General features: G+C 41.9%; 1 protein-coding gene across 1 annotated transcript in view; it reads right to left on the reverse strand.

Annotated features, from left to right (window-relative positions):
- The window catches only part of LOC108007735 (scavenger receptor class B member 1), a gene marked incomplete at its 3' end in the record, with an annotated part of 434380 nt that overhangs the window by 22815 nt on the left and 397125 nt on the right, over nucleotides 1-14440 (reverse strand).

The raw sequence follows: 14440 nt of genomic DNA on the forward strand, positions 1-14440 counted from the left end.
CCAGTTGAGAGAACTAAGAAGGAAGAACCATGAACCATATTATCGTATTTGCCGTATTAAATGAAATTTAAGATGAATTAATTTGTGATCTTTTGAGGGACCCTTAGAGGATGTAGCGCAGCGGTTGTTTTAAGGGTGGAGTCCAATGAGACTTCACAGGTAGGGTGGGTATAGAAGGTGGCCAATAACATCTGGGCCTCCGTCTTCGATAGGTACAGTCTCTCGTCCGAATCTTAGCCGATGGGTTAAAAATCCTTATCGTTACCGTCTCTCTGTCTACTATTGTTAGTTCTGTGACACTCTTGTTTCATCTTAACACAAACCCACACCCATCTCCCTGAGTAGGCCGGTCAAAGCGTAGACAGAGGTGTTAGGGTGGACAACGCTCATAGAGTGTGTTCGTTACAGAATTAAATGGCGCCCAACAATGGAGCCAGCCCGATGCCTGATCAGGCATCTGTCGTTTGACAGCCGAGCTTCCCCAAAATATTTCAATCCATCCATTTTTGTAAAATTGTAGTTTCAGTTAGTATTTCATTTTTGACTTGGATTTGATGGTACTCTGGATAGATTCGGAGCCATACCAGCAGAAATGTTATACTTTTGTTACATGTTTTTCTATCAGTTCGGTCATACTCGGACATTATAGTTAAAAACATTCCATTTTGATTATGTGATACTTCGGAATTTTAGTTCTGATTTAAGGTCGGTTCTTTACCAAGTTTTCAGTTTTCAAACCACATCTTCTATCCAATTAAAATCGAGATTTGTTCTAGCTGGAAAAATTCGGCTAGTCCCTCTTTTGATTGGCTAGACCTCAAAATACTATTTTTATATAATTAATTCCGCAAACATTTTCAGTTAATAATTAGTACCTATCGAACAAAAATCAACCTGCTGCTACATTACTCCTCAGGATAAGCCCCTCTTAATTTTATGATACTATCGCATTTCGTATTTCTCAAGGATATTTCTCGCCTTGTCATTGTTGAATGATTATCGTATACTTCTATCGCATATCGTATATTTCTATCGCATATCGTACATTTCTATCGCATATCGTATATTTCTATCGCATATCGTATATCTTCTATTTCTCTTTTTAAGTTTTTGAGATTAGTTGGTTGTTTAGTTAGGTTTTAAAAAATGTCGGTTAGGCACAGCAACGAGAACCTAGTTTCTCTAGGTGATGATGACTCAGTGACGTGCACCATCTGCAACGCAGTAGTTTTCGAATTGGATTTAATTGAAACTGCTTGTAAACATTGCTTTCATAAGGCTTGTCTACAAAACTGGCTGCAGGAAAACAACACTTGTCCAACATGCTCTCAACCATGTTATCAGTCCCAGACGGTATCTAACCCGAATTCCGGTATGCAAAATCGAATGATGACCAGATCTAGGTCTCGTAACGCCGATAATCAGAACAATATTATCGTCTCTCAGAATGGCAACTCGAATTCCCATCAAGACAATAGGCAAACCAATGACTCAGATGTAACCGAAGACCCAGATCAGCAAAGTCTTGCGAATCAAATGCGAGCATTTCAAAAAAGCATGTTAGAGAACCAGAGAACATTTCAAGTAACCATGACAGATACAATCACAGAAAAAATGACTCAGATGTTTAGCCAATTGAATAGGTCTACGTTTGTGGATAACAATACGCATCACGAATTCCATAACAATTCAGGACAAGTCGGTTTCCAGAACAATCAGGGTCAAAACAGTCAGCGAGTTAGGAACTCTCCGGATGTGCGAAGCGATCGCAGCGATCTTTCTCTGGATCGTCCTGACAGAATTTCAAATGTGATTTCCAACTGGCGAATCAAATTCAGTGGGTCAGCTGACGACATCGCAATTGAGGATTTTATATACCGTGTAAACTGTCTCACTACACAAAGCCTAAACGGAAATTTCGATTTGTTGTCGCAGTTTGCAAATTTGCTATTTGCAGGTCCTGCTCTATCTTTTTACTGGCGTGTTCATAGGTCGGTAGATGACATGAGCTGGCATGTATTATGCAGACGCTTAAAGGAGAGATACTCAGATCAGAGATCAGACCGTGAAATAAAAAGTGCCATGCGTCGTCGTAAGCAGGGTTCAAACGAAAGTTTTGACGACTTTCTTGACGCAATGCTTATCATAGCTAATTCCCTCCGAGAACCCATGCATGATAATGAGCTAGCCAGCGAAGTGCGCCACAATCTTAAGGCAGACTTGAAACTTGAGTTACTGCATGTTGACACCCCTTCTTTGGAAGCTTTGCGTAAGGCGTGTCACCGCCTCGAAGAATTTTATCGTAGCACTCGATCGAAGCCAATTCAACGCCCTAATGTAACAAAACGGTTTGTCAACACAATTCTTCACGAATATGACTCTGAAGATAAGTCCGAAGACGAAGCCGATGTCGAGGGCGAAGTCTGCGTAATTAAGCTTGCAGACAAATTCATATGTTGGAACTGTGATGGAACAGGTCACAGGTACCATGATTGTCTAAAACCTCGCCGTATTTTCTGTTACGGTTGCGGCATACCCGATGTATATAAACCAAATTGTGCAATATGTAAATCGGTATCGGAAAACTCCAAGCAGGACATTCGCAAAATGAATGTCCGCCGTTAGCCTTGGATATTCTTAGTACTCCGAATGCTGCGGCAACGGATAATTTATCTGATTTGTCTACTCCCAAACCTGATGAACCGACTACTTAAGCGTTCAATCCATATCACCTGTGCCTGCAAGAGTATCTTAAACGAAGGCTTAAACCTGTTAGTGTCAATTCTATCTTTGCTTACAAACGTCGTTCTACCTTGCGTATACGTAAATTCTGGATGCGCAAACGAGCTTTTAACCGTTGCATTATCTCATCAATCATCCACAAAAGAATGAATATTCGGCCTCGAATATTCAGCTCTCTTAGACAGCGGAGCCAACAAAAGTGTCATTGGTGGAAAGCTTGCCCAACAAATAATATTTGACAAATTTTGGCTGGCACAATCTCCATTCCCTTGACGTACAACTCTATAGATTCAAAATTTGAATTCTTAATAGTACCCTCTATTCAACACAGCGTGATATGCGGCATGGATTTCTGGGAAACCTTTGGCATTTCCATCCAACTTTCGATTTCAGTTAACGAAATTGAATACAAACCCGAGGACGACCCCTCACACATCTGTTTATCCAACGCACAGAAATCAAAGCTGAAAAAGGTAATCGACTTCTTTCCATCATTCGAAAGTGAGGGCCTAGGTTTGACCAGATTGATAGAACACAACATTGACACATCTATCGCGAAACCAATCAAACAAAGGTTTTATCCTTTATCGCCAGCTAAGGAAAAGCTTTTGTGTGTCGAAATCGATCGCATGATTGAAATGGACGTCATAGAAGAGGCACCATCATCGCCTTGGTCTTCTCCGGTTACCTTGCACGTCAAACCTGGCAAGGTACGTTTCTGTCTCGATGCGAGGAAACTTAATGCAGTTACCATTAAGGATGCTTACCCGATTCCTATTATGGAAGGTCTGCTTAGTCGTCTCCCGCCAGTGCATTGCATTTCTAAAATAGATCTCAAGGATGCGTTTTGGCAAATTTGCCTAGATCAAGAGTCCCGTGCAAAGACAGCGTTCACGATACCGAACCGTCCGCTGTACCAATTCAAAAGGATGCCATTTGGTTTGACCAACGCACCACAAACCATGTGCCGTTTAATGGACCTTGTAATACCGTATCAGCTGAAGTCGCACGTTCTAGTCTACCTTGATGACCTTTTGGTGTTGTCAAGCAGCTTTGAAGACCACCTTCTACATCTTTCTGAGGTAGCCACCCAGCTGAGAAAAGCAGGATTGACAATTAACGTCCAGAAAAGCCAGTTCTGTCTGAAACGGGTAGATTACTTGGGATATTTGGTTGGAGAAGGAACACTTCAAGTGAATCCAAACAAGATTAGCGCTGTCAGTGAATTCCCGATACCAAAAACTCAGAAACAGCTGAGAAGATTTCTTGGTATGACTGGTTGGTACCAGCGCTTCATTTCAAACTATTCCTCAGTCATATTCCACCTAACAGAGTTGCTACGTGGCAAAGACTTTCAATGGAATGAACATGCTCAAGAGGCCTTTGAGAACATCAAGGCCAAGTTATGTTCTGCCCCATGTCTCGCTCACCCCGATTATGAGAAACTGTTCATTCTGCAATGCGATGCATCACTACATGGTGTTGGGGCAGTTCTGGCAACAAAACCCAACGTAACTATACAGTTACAGAACTTGAATGCATGGCTGTAGTCTTGGCAATAAAAAAGTTCAGGATGTATATTGATGGACATTCTTTCAAAATAGTTACTGACCACTCCAGTTTGCGTTGGCTTATGAATCAATCTGATTTAAGCGGTAGACTGGCCAGCTGGGCTATCAAACTTCAGGGTTACTCCTTTGAAATCGAGCATCGTAAAGGATGTGAAAATGTTGTGGCGGATGCTCTATCCCGTGCTTTCGAGGACGTGGAAGTTGCTGCGCTGGATTTTGAAGTTCACCCTGAAATCGATCTTGCATCAGATGCTCTTCAATCGGAAGAATATTCTGCACTCCGGAACAAAATCTCGTCCTCACAGCTACCTGATTTCCAAGTAGTCGACGACTTTATCTATCACCGTGCAGCATTGCCCAATTCAATTGACACTTCACCAGACGATTGCTGGAAATTGTTCGTACCCGAATCGTTACGCCAAAGCGTAATTAGTGCCGCCCATGACCAACCATCATCTGCGCTTTCTGGAATGACCAAATGCCTAGAGCGCACTCGCCGCCGCTTTTACTGGCCAAACATGGTAATCAACGTGGGGGACTACATACGCAACTGCGAAACGTGCCTCACTACAAAGCATCCTACGCGTTCCTTGAAACCACCTATGGGCGCTCAAGTCCATAGCGAAAGGATATTTCAACGACTATATCTGGATTTTATTGGCCCATTTCCGCGTTCCAAGTCTGGAAACATAGGCATATTGATTCTCCTGGATCACTTTTCAAAATTCACTTTTTTAAAGCCAGTGAAAAAGTTCACCACTAAAGTGATAATCAGTATACTGCAGGACGAAATCTTTCCCTGCTTTGGTGTGCCTGAGACAGTCGTGAGTGACAACGGCACTCAGTTTAGAAGCCGTGACTTCTCTGACTTCCTCTCGAAATATGGCGTGCGCCACATGTTCACAGGTGCCTATGCTCCGCAGCCCAACGCAGCGGAAAGAGTCAACCGTTCAATCAACGCGGCTTTAAGAGCTTACATTCGTTCGGACCAGCGTGAATGGGATGTTATCCTCAGCAGCATCAATTGCTCACTTCGTTACTTCCTTCATCAGTCTATCGGTGTATCACCGTACCAAGTTGTTTTTGAGCAACATATGATCTCACACGACCAGGACTATAAACTGTTGCGCAAGTTGGGTTTACTCGCCGAAGGTGATGTCAACCTTTCAAGGACTGACGAGTGTCAGAAAATTCGTGCAAGCATCCATAAACATCTAAGCAAAGCTTATGAGACGAACCAGCGCACATATAACCTACGTACGAGGCCTAGATCGTTCGAAGTAAGTCAAGAGGTGACAAAACGGAACTTTGCGCTGAGCAACGCTGCCAATCATTTCAACGCAAAGCTAGCACCAGACGGAACAAAAGCGAGAGTTAAGGAGAAACTTGGTCAATCATTATATGTTCTGGAAGACATGAACGGCAAAGAGCTTGGTAAATTCCATGCCAAGGACATCTGGTGATCCCTCCTGACTCCTTTTTCAGTTTTTATTATTAGTCACAGGGACTAAAAATCAAAACTGTGGTTGTGGGAGTCAGTATTTTCGGCCAAGTTGGCATTCCTAGTCAAGACATTACCCATGGTAATTAACATAAATAGCCCAGATGCAACCCTTCAGTAGCAAGAATCCGATCCTCGCTAGAATACCAAAAATACCATTTTTATGGATTTTGGGGATTTTGTGCATCCTACATCCACTCTAGACGCCATGATTTCCTCCTCTTTGTCGAAAGCTTCTCCCGAGATCGGTTCGTTCCCTGCAAAAAGTGCTATAATTTTCAAACCCGTTCGCATCCACACATCCGCGTGTGAAATTCTAGGAATTTAGGTCAAGCAGTACGACCTGTTATCACTCCCAATATTGGTGGTAAGATTATTCGACGATATATTGAAAAAATCTAATTGTATTTCCCGGAAAACAGCAGTGACCAGAGACACGTGCAAATTCTCGGAATTGACGGAAGTTTTACAGTCCTCCCTCTGCGCACAGCAAGGAGCAGGTGCCGCGTGCAGCGATTCATCAGCGGAACCATACATTTCTTCAGCGCCAGGCCATAATCGCCATTCGGGATTTTTATACCGCACACCGCGTGAAAGGAATCTGTCTTCTTTGCCACACCTGGATTAATTTCATCATCGGCAAACCATAAGCGGCTTCAAGGATCGCCGCAGTCAACCCGCGTGAGGTTTTGACTTTGCCAAGTCCGCTCGACGATCTACAAGTCAGATCACGTTGCAGTTCGGGCGAAAAACGCACCGGCGCCGATTCGGCGTAATTCGGGCAAGACAGCAGAGGCTGTTCCAATTCTGGTTTCCAGTTAATTTTGGCCGGGACTGCCAACTCGTTTTTGTATCGCTAAAGCGATTGTAGTTTAATATTCATATTCTAAATATTTGTACGACGAGTTTCTAATTTAATTTACGATTCCTATTTAGCTTTTATACTTGCGTGTGTGCTTACGACATAGTATGACATATATACACTTAAATTAAATTATTCTACAGCGCACATCGATCGTCATCAGGCCTGCTGACTTCGTTGAAGAGTTCGTAAGTACGGCATAGCCGTAAATCATTTACATTCCTACATATATATTTATTCTTGTCTGAGCCCGCGCACTTTTGGTACCAACATATACATGTAATTTTTCCACATTCGCGTATTGATATAAATATTAAATAAGAATCGTTTGCACTTATATAATTTAACGTAATCCGCCTAAGTGATTTCCTGTAATTTTTGAATAAGCTTACCGCATATCGATAAAATATGTAATCAGTTTCGTAATAACTTAACTTAAACAAAATATCCATTTCTTTTCATATTTGATAATCTTGTTCTGACACTCGATCATATAGAGAGTCTTTTGGCGTAAAGAACGCTTAGTTCTAAGGCTTTAGTGTTAGGATTTGTAGTATTAAGAACCATGAACCATATTATCGTATTTGCCGTATTAAATGAAATTAAAGATGAATTAATTTGTGATCTTTTGAGGGACCCTTAGAGGATGTAGCGCAGCGGTTGTTTTAAGGGTGGAGTCTAATGAGACTTCACAGGTAGGGTGGGTAAAGAAGGTGGCCAATAACATCTGGGCCTCCGTCTTCGATAGGTACAGTCTCTCGTCCGAATCTTAGCCGATGGGTTAAAAATCCTTATCGTTACCGTCTCTCTGTCTACTATTGTTAGTTCTGTGACACTCTTGTTTCATCTTAACACAAACCCACACCCATCTCCCTGAGTAGGCCGGTCAAAGCGTAGACAGAGGTGTTAGGGTGGACAACGCTCATAGATTGTGTTCGTTACACACGACACAGACATTTACATCTTTTCGGACAGTCAAGCAGCCCTCAGGGCCCTCGACTCCAATAAGATTGCCACTCATCTGAGAATCAACCTCATCTGCCTGGACACCGCAGCATTGAGGGCAACCGCATAGCAGACGAGTTAGCCAGACAAGAGACAACAGCCGATATCATTTGCTATAAGGACACGGTGGATATGTCCATGGCAACCTGTAGGCTCTCCAAAAGCAGACATTGTACTCCCTCTCCAACCACCGATGGAACACAATCTCAACATGCCACACTTCCAAGCTCTCTTGGCCAAAATACAGCCCGAAAAAAAATCCAAACTCTCTTACAGTGCAACAGGGAAGACACTCTCACGGGACTCACGCGCGTAGGCTGGGACTCAGCAACCACGACTACTGCCGCAGCAGTAAGCAGGTAGACGAAGACGAGAACATTGAACACCTCCGTTGCTTCTGCCCAGCGTACAACCTCAAACGTCTATAAACCCTAGGAAGATACGCACTTCCGAACCTGGAGGCCATACAGGACTTAAGCATTTCCAAGCACCTATGTTTCCAAAAAAAGATCAAACTAGTTTGAGAAACCCAATAACCCATGAGCTTGGAAAAAGGATCTGTACAGAGATTACATGGTATCACAAGGGGCCATTGTGGCCTAAGTGGGACCTACCTAACACAACCTATATGTATATATATATATCGTCAGTCGTCAGTCCACACCTCAACTCTTATATATATATACAAATACATACAATGTTTACTAAACAAGCGCTAGCAATTACGCTTTACAAAACACTACAATCCAATATTAGAATTCAGTATTTGCTGTCCAAGTAAACTTACCCAAAATTATAACAGAGTTGGCGAATTTATATACTGAGACCTTCTGTCTAGACTTCTCATAGCTCATACATTGTAATAAAATTGAAAAGGCTGTTGTCATCCCCACAGTACCTAAAGTCATTGGCCTCTCTCGCTGTGATAAAAACGTATTGCTGGATAATGTTACTACGTTCATAGTTAAATTCGATCATCAATTCTTATCAAACTATGGGTACAGTTAATAATATGAACTAAATTACAACACCGGTTAGAAATACTAAGTATACTTTTATAAATTTACATTTTTATATGATAATTAAATATTAACTTTTCAGGGGCGAGTATCAATACATTTCTAACAGAGGGGTGCTGACGCGAGATGTCAAGAACAATGACATAACTTTTGACGGACAACTTTGACAATAGGGGATCGTATTTCACGGCTCGCGACGATCCGCTTGACACAAGAATATGTGAAGGGGAAGGAATAATATCGTCTAACGATCAAGCGATAACTAAACTTGGGTTGTAGTGTGGACTGACGACTGACGAACTTTACGCAATAACACTGTTGCATCCACAATCGTTTTTGTGGCGACATGAAACAAGGGACTGGGCAGTGTGAAAGTTGGTAGCTTGTCAAGAAAAGATGTTATCCGTTTCACTCTCTTCTTCGTACTGATTTATTGCCAGCTTAAGCTGAGTGAACATAATTGGTTCAACATGTTAGATAACAGAGTGCACAGTATCATTCAAATGTTAATATACAGTGAAAAACGTAGTTTGTCCGAACATCCCGGCACCCTTGAAAGGATTTGCTTTCAACACTTCTCAGTCCTTCAGATCAGATGTTGGAATCAATGCCAGCTTGTGAACTGGCCTAGAGCAGAAGCCAGTGGGAGTTCGAAGATGAGCAACTCGAACCAGCCCATCCTTGCCCGCTACCACGGCGTCGATGCGGCCGAGTTTCCAATGTGTGAGGGCGATTGTCGTCGTGGATAATGACCAAAGATCCAACGTTGATGTTGGTCGAAGGCTGGGACCATTTAGTGCGGGTTGGCAGTTCGTTTATGTACTCCAATGACCAGCAGCGCCAAACCTCTTGTTTGATGGTCGTCACGACATCAAAACGCTGAAGATTGGTGAAGTTTACAGAAGTTATTTGGCGCTCTGGTAAAGCCCGCAGCGATTTTCCCAAAAACAGGTGACCCGGAGTAATTGCTTAATAATCACTTGGATCAGACGATAAAGGAGTAAGAGTATGTTCAGCAATCCCTTCGCGCTTTTCACCGCCGCTTCCCACAGCCCGCCGAAATGTGGTGCCCTAGGAGGGATAAAATGAAAGTTAATGAAGTCAGAGGAACAAATTTCTTCAGCTCGTGGAGATGATTAGCAGCGCCTGCAAAGTTGATAGCATTGTCACAATATATGTCTGATGGCAATGCGCGCCGAGCAATCATTCGCTTGAAAGCAGCGAGAAATGCTTTAGTCGATAGTTCTGACACGACTTCTTTATGTACGTCCTTTGATGCCTTACAGACGAAGATGGCCATGTAGGACTTTACAGGACCCTTTCAAGTATGCGAATATAAGTGTTGATTGGACCGCAAAAGTCGATGCCACACTTGGAAAAGGATTTTTGTGGCAACAGAGTCTCAGCAGGTAGTGATCCCATTAATTGCTCATGCATGAAGTAAATTCGACGAATGAATGATAGAGATATTTCAATTGTCCTTTTAGCGATCAAGATTTTTTCAAAGTAAAAATACCATCAGAATGGCTTGTTGTTGGAAATTCCAGAACCCAGATTCGGGACCCAGTGAGTCCTGAACTATCACCATTGCTGTGGCTAGAATAACCTGTAATCCTTTCTTTGCATCAGATTGGGCGTGAGCATTGGATGCAGCTCCGATGGGATACGCCTGCGAACTAACGTAAGTTGGCGCTCCGCTGAATTGTGGTTGAGAATAGGCAACTGCTCCACCAGGCTGTAGTAGTAGTAGATGGTTGTGAAGATTCAGCCTGCAGAGAGCTGTGGTGATGCAATAGCGCATGATGCGGCTGAGGCAGCTTCGGCAGCGATTTTTCGACAGACAATTTGACACCTTATGATCCTTGCCATTCCATTTTACCACTTAAACGTTGCTCTGATTCCAAATTCCGAAACTGGTCGCATGTCAGGAGACTGTTTCCAGTGCTGGAGCACAAAATTTACATTGACGTTATGAAGTCTTTTTACTCCGTGTGAGTACCATCGAAGGTCGTCGTGGAAGTTTTGACTGCGGTGGTGCTGTGGTACTGTACTCATACATTGTGCTGCTTAGGTCTTCGCCGAGGAGTTTTTTGATTGGCAATTTGATTGTTATGTACGTATCCTCGGTGTTCTAAAAAAGGACTTGCAAATTCCCAAACGACATTGGAGTTCAGGGGCAGAGCAGTTGAGAGACTCCTCTTCAACCTGATCATCAACCCGATCATAAACTTATGATTTAATTTGCGAAATGTTTATTTTAACATTCGCTCTTTGAAGCTTTGATTCGTCAAGTGGGCTTGGTCGGTACCATGATTTTTTCCAGTTAACTCAACTTTTTTAGGTTAAGGCTGATGCGTGCAAAACGACAGAACAACTTCTGATTTACGAAAGCGACAAATGTAAGGGCAAGCGGCTCACCGGTGCACAGAGAGATCGAGAACCGAAAGCAACGCAGAAAACGAAACGTTTCGTTTCCAATTCTGAGTCGAGAATAGATCAAAAATGGCAAGCGCAAAGCGAAAACGAAGAACAGTCCCGTTGGTTATCGACACTGCACTTGCGTTGGAATGCGTGAATGTGTGCAGCTGTGTGCAAACGGAGCGAGCGTGAAAGGCAAAGTTTTTGGCACGTTTAAATAAGTATATACTATTTTATTTAAACAATTCAATTAACACACGTGCCCCACGTTGGGCGACTAGATATTGTGGTGCCTGAACATCGAACGCTTCTCCCTGATTAAAAAAACTGAGCAGGTTTTTTTTTTTTTTTTTGTTGACCTATCAAAGTGTTAGGGGACTCAATATGAAGCTACCTAAGCTTTATGCTGACTCCTCTGCCTTTTCTGAAGACATTCTGGCCTTTACTGAGACTTGGCTGAAACCGGAGATATCTGACTCTGAAGTTCTGTCCAAAAATTTTAATACGTATAGAACTGATCGCTCTCCTCGTAGGGGGGGTGGGGTGCTGGTTGCCGTTACCTCTACTTTAACATCGGAGAGAATATACTTTCTTAATCCCAATGACAAAGATTTCAGAGAAACTTTAACACCAACGAATTCTAGTTGGTGTTAAAGTTTCTCTGAAATCTTTTTCTATTTATGTAACTTGTTCTTATATTCCAGACCCACTAGTTGTACCTGAAGACCAGTATCATCCCACATTAGAACTTACAATTTGTCATCCCTGCGTTGATACCCTCTCTCCTTCATTTTCTCCAACTAAAAGTAGATGCTTTCGTAAACGTTACTTTAATAAGCTCAACAACTTGATTTCACAATATAACTGGACAAATTTATATAATTGCTTGGATATTGAAAGTGCTACGGAACTATTTTATAGAGTCCTAAACTCTTTTTTCCGTGAATGTGTTCCTGATAGTTTTCCTCCTAAGTTAGACAGGCCACCTTGGTTTACCAATCAGTTGCAAAGACTTAGAAACCTAAAAACAAACTTCTATAAAAAGTACAAAAAGTTGGGTAGGCCATCCGATTTTTCAAGATATGTGGTGGCTCGTACTAATTTTAATGTACTTAACAGTCATTGCTCTTCCATGTATTTGAACCGATGTAAATTTGAATTTTCAAAGGATCCGAGGCAGTTTTATAACTTTGTCAATGCTAAGCGAAAGTCTTCAGCATTGCCATCATCTGTACGATTAAACTCTATTGAGGCATCTACGGATCCCGAAATTGCAGATTTATTTGCTGAATTCTTCCAATCTACTTAAAGTTCTGTTTCTTGGTCTAATTCTAGCTACCCTAATCACTTAAACAGGGCAAATTGAATTTTTTCTCCTGTAATCACCGAAAGTTCTCTCTTAAGTGATTTAGAAACTATAACGCCAATCTATTCTCCGGGGCCAGATGGACTCCCTGGGTGTGTTCTTAAGTTTTGTGCACGAACTATTTGTAAGCCCATTCTTAAACTTTTTCATTTGTCTATCTCATCATCTGTTTTTCCTACTATCTGGAAAGATTCTTTTATTATTCCACTCCACAAAAAAGGTGCGAAGGTTAATGTTCAGAACTTTAGAGAAATCTCCAAATTGTCTGCAATTCCTAAAACATTTGAACGCATTATTACCTCTCAGTTGCAACATTTGTGCTTCTCTTTAATATCGCCGTGTCAACATGGTTTTGTTAAGCGTAGATCGACCACCACTAACCTGCTCGAATTGACATCTTTTAATTCTAACATTCTTTTAATTTAACAAAAAATTGCAGACGGACGTTATATATACACATTTTAGTAAAGCCTTTGACTCTGTAAACCACTCTCTTCTTTTATTCAAATTAGATCAGCTCGAGTTTCCGAATAATCTGTTAACTTGGATTTCAAGTTATTTGAATGGTAGATCTCAGAGGGTTTTATTCAAAAACGCGGTTTCCAAGATGATCAACGTGACATCTGGAGTTCCTCAGGGCAGTCATTTAGGCCCTTTGCTGTTTACTCTGTTTATAAATGATCTTCCTTCTATCGTAAACCACTCTCGTGTACTAATGTATGCTGATGATGTTAAGCTTTGTTTTTCATATAATAATATTGAATTTGGTTTCTGCTTGCAGTCAGACATTAATAGATTCCAGGAATGGTGTCAGTACAACCTTTTGAATTTAAACTGTCTTAAATGCAACGTTATGGCTTTTTATAGGGGTACGCCAACGTTCATGAGTTATTCTTTTCAGAACATGTCCCTGGACCGAATATGTTTACGTCAAAAGGGCGTTTCATTTCAGGAGGCAGTGTCGAGCGCCAGGTTTATCCAGATGTCTACATCTCGCGCGCTCGCACTGCCGTCCGCTCTCCCTCTCCATCTCTCCCCTAAGTCTCCGCTGTGCTCTAGAGCGCTTAAGTTAAGTTAGGCTTAAGCAGTTCTTATTTCCAAGTGTACAAATAAACATCTATGCACGTCGCGTAAAAACCCCAAAGTACTCCCGTGTTTTTTGGGTACCATTTGATCTTGGGGCTTCACCTATTTTCATCGATCAAGCCACCCCGCCCCAACATTTTGGTCCAGTCGAAGCCGGATTTCAAAATCTTTGGATTTTCCTCTCCTGCAGTTTCCTTTGATTTTGTCCCAGCATGCTTGAACCGCTCCAGATAAGTTCCACTTACTATAATTGCCGGTCATACAGCCAGTTTTTCGAACCCTATTTCGACTAAATTTCTGTATGATATATTGTCTAAATCCAAAAGTGATTAATCCGACGCAACGGTATTTAATATATGTAGTTCAATTCCGTTACTTGTGCCCGACAATATGCCAGTTTCCTTTGCCCACAGTTGCACACTTGAAACAATTCCAGTAAATGTTTCAGTGCTACTATTCAACTAAAATATTTGTCAAATATATTTTCAATTCCAATCGTGTGTAAAATTTAACTCAGCCGCAGTAAAAAATTCACGGTCATAAAATTTTTCCTTAAGATTTGCACTCTTTATTATACCCGTTACTTTTAGAGTAAAAGGGTATACTAGATTCGTCGGAAAGTATGTAACAGGCAGAAGGAAGCGTTTCCGACCCCATAAAGTATATATATTCTTGATCAGGATCACTAGCCGAGTCGATCTAGCCATGTCCGTCTGTCCGTATGAACGCTGAGATCTCGGAAACTATGAGAGTTACAATACTGGGATTAGGCACGCAGATTTCTGAGATTCCTGCGCAGCGCAAGATTGTTTCAGTACAGTGCCACGCCCACTCTAACGCCCACAAACCGCCCAAAACTGTGGCTCCTAC

This window comes from Drosophila suzukii (assembly GCF_043229965.1).
Source record: "Drosophila suzukii chromosome 2 unlocalized genomic scaffold, CBGP_Dsuzu_IsoJpt1.0 scf_2c, whole genome shotgun sequence".
Classification (NCBI taxonomy): Eukaryota; Metazoa; Arthropoda; class Insecta; order Diptera; family Drosophilidae; genus Drosophila; species Drosophila suzukii.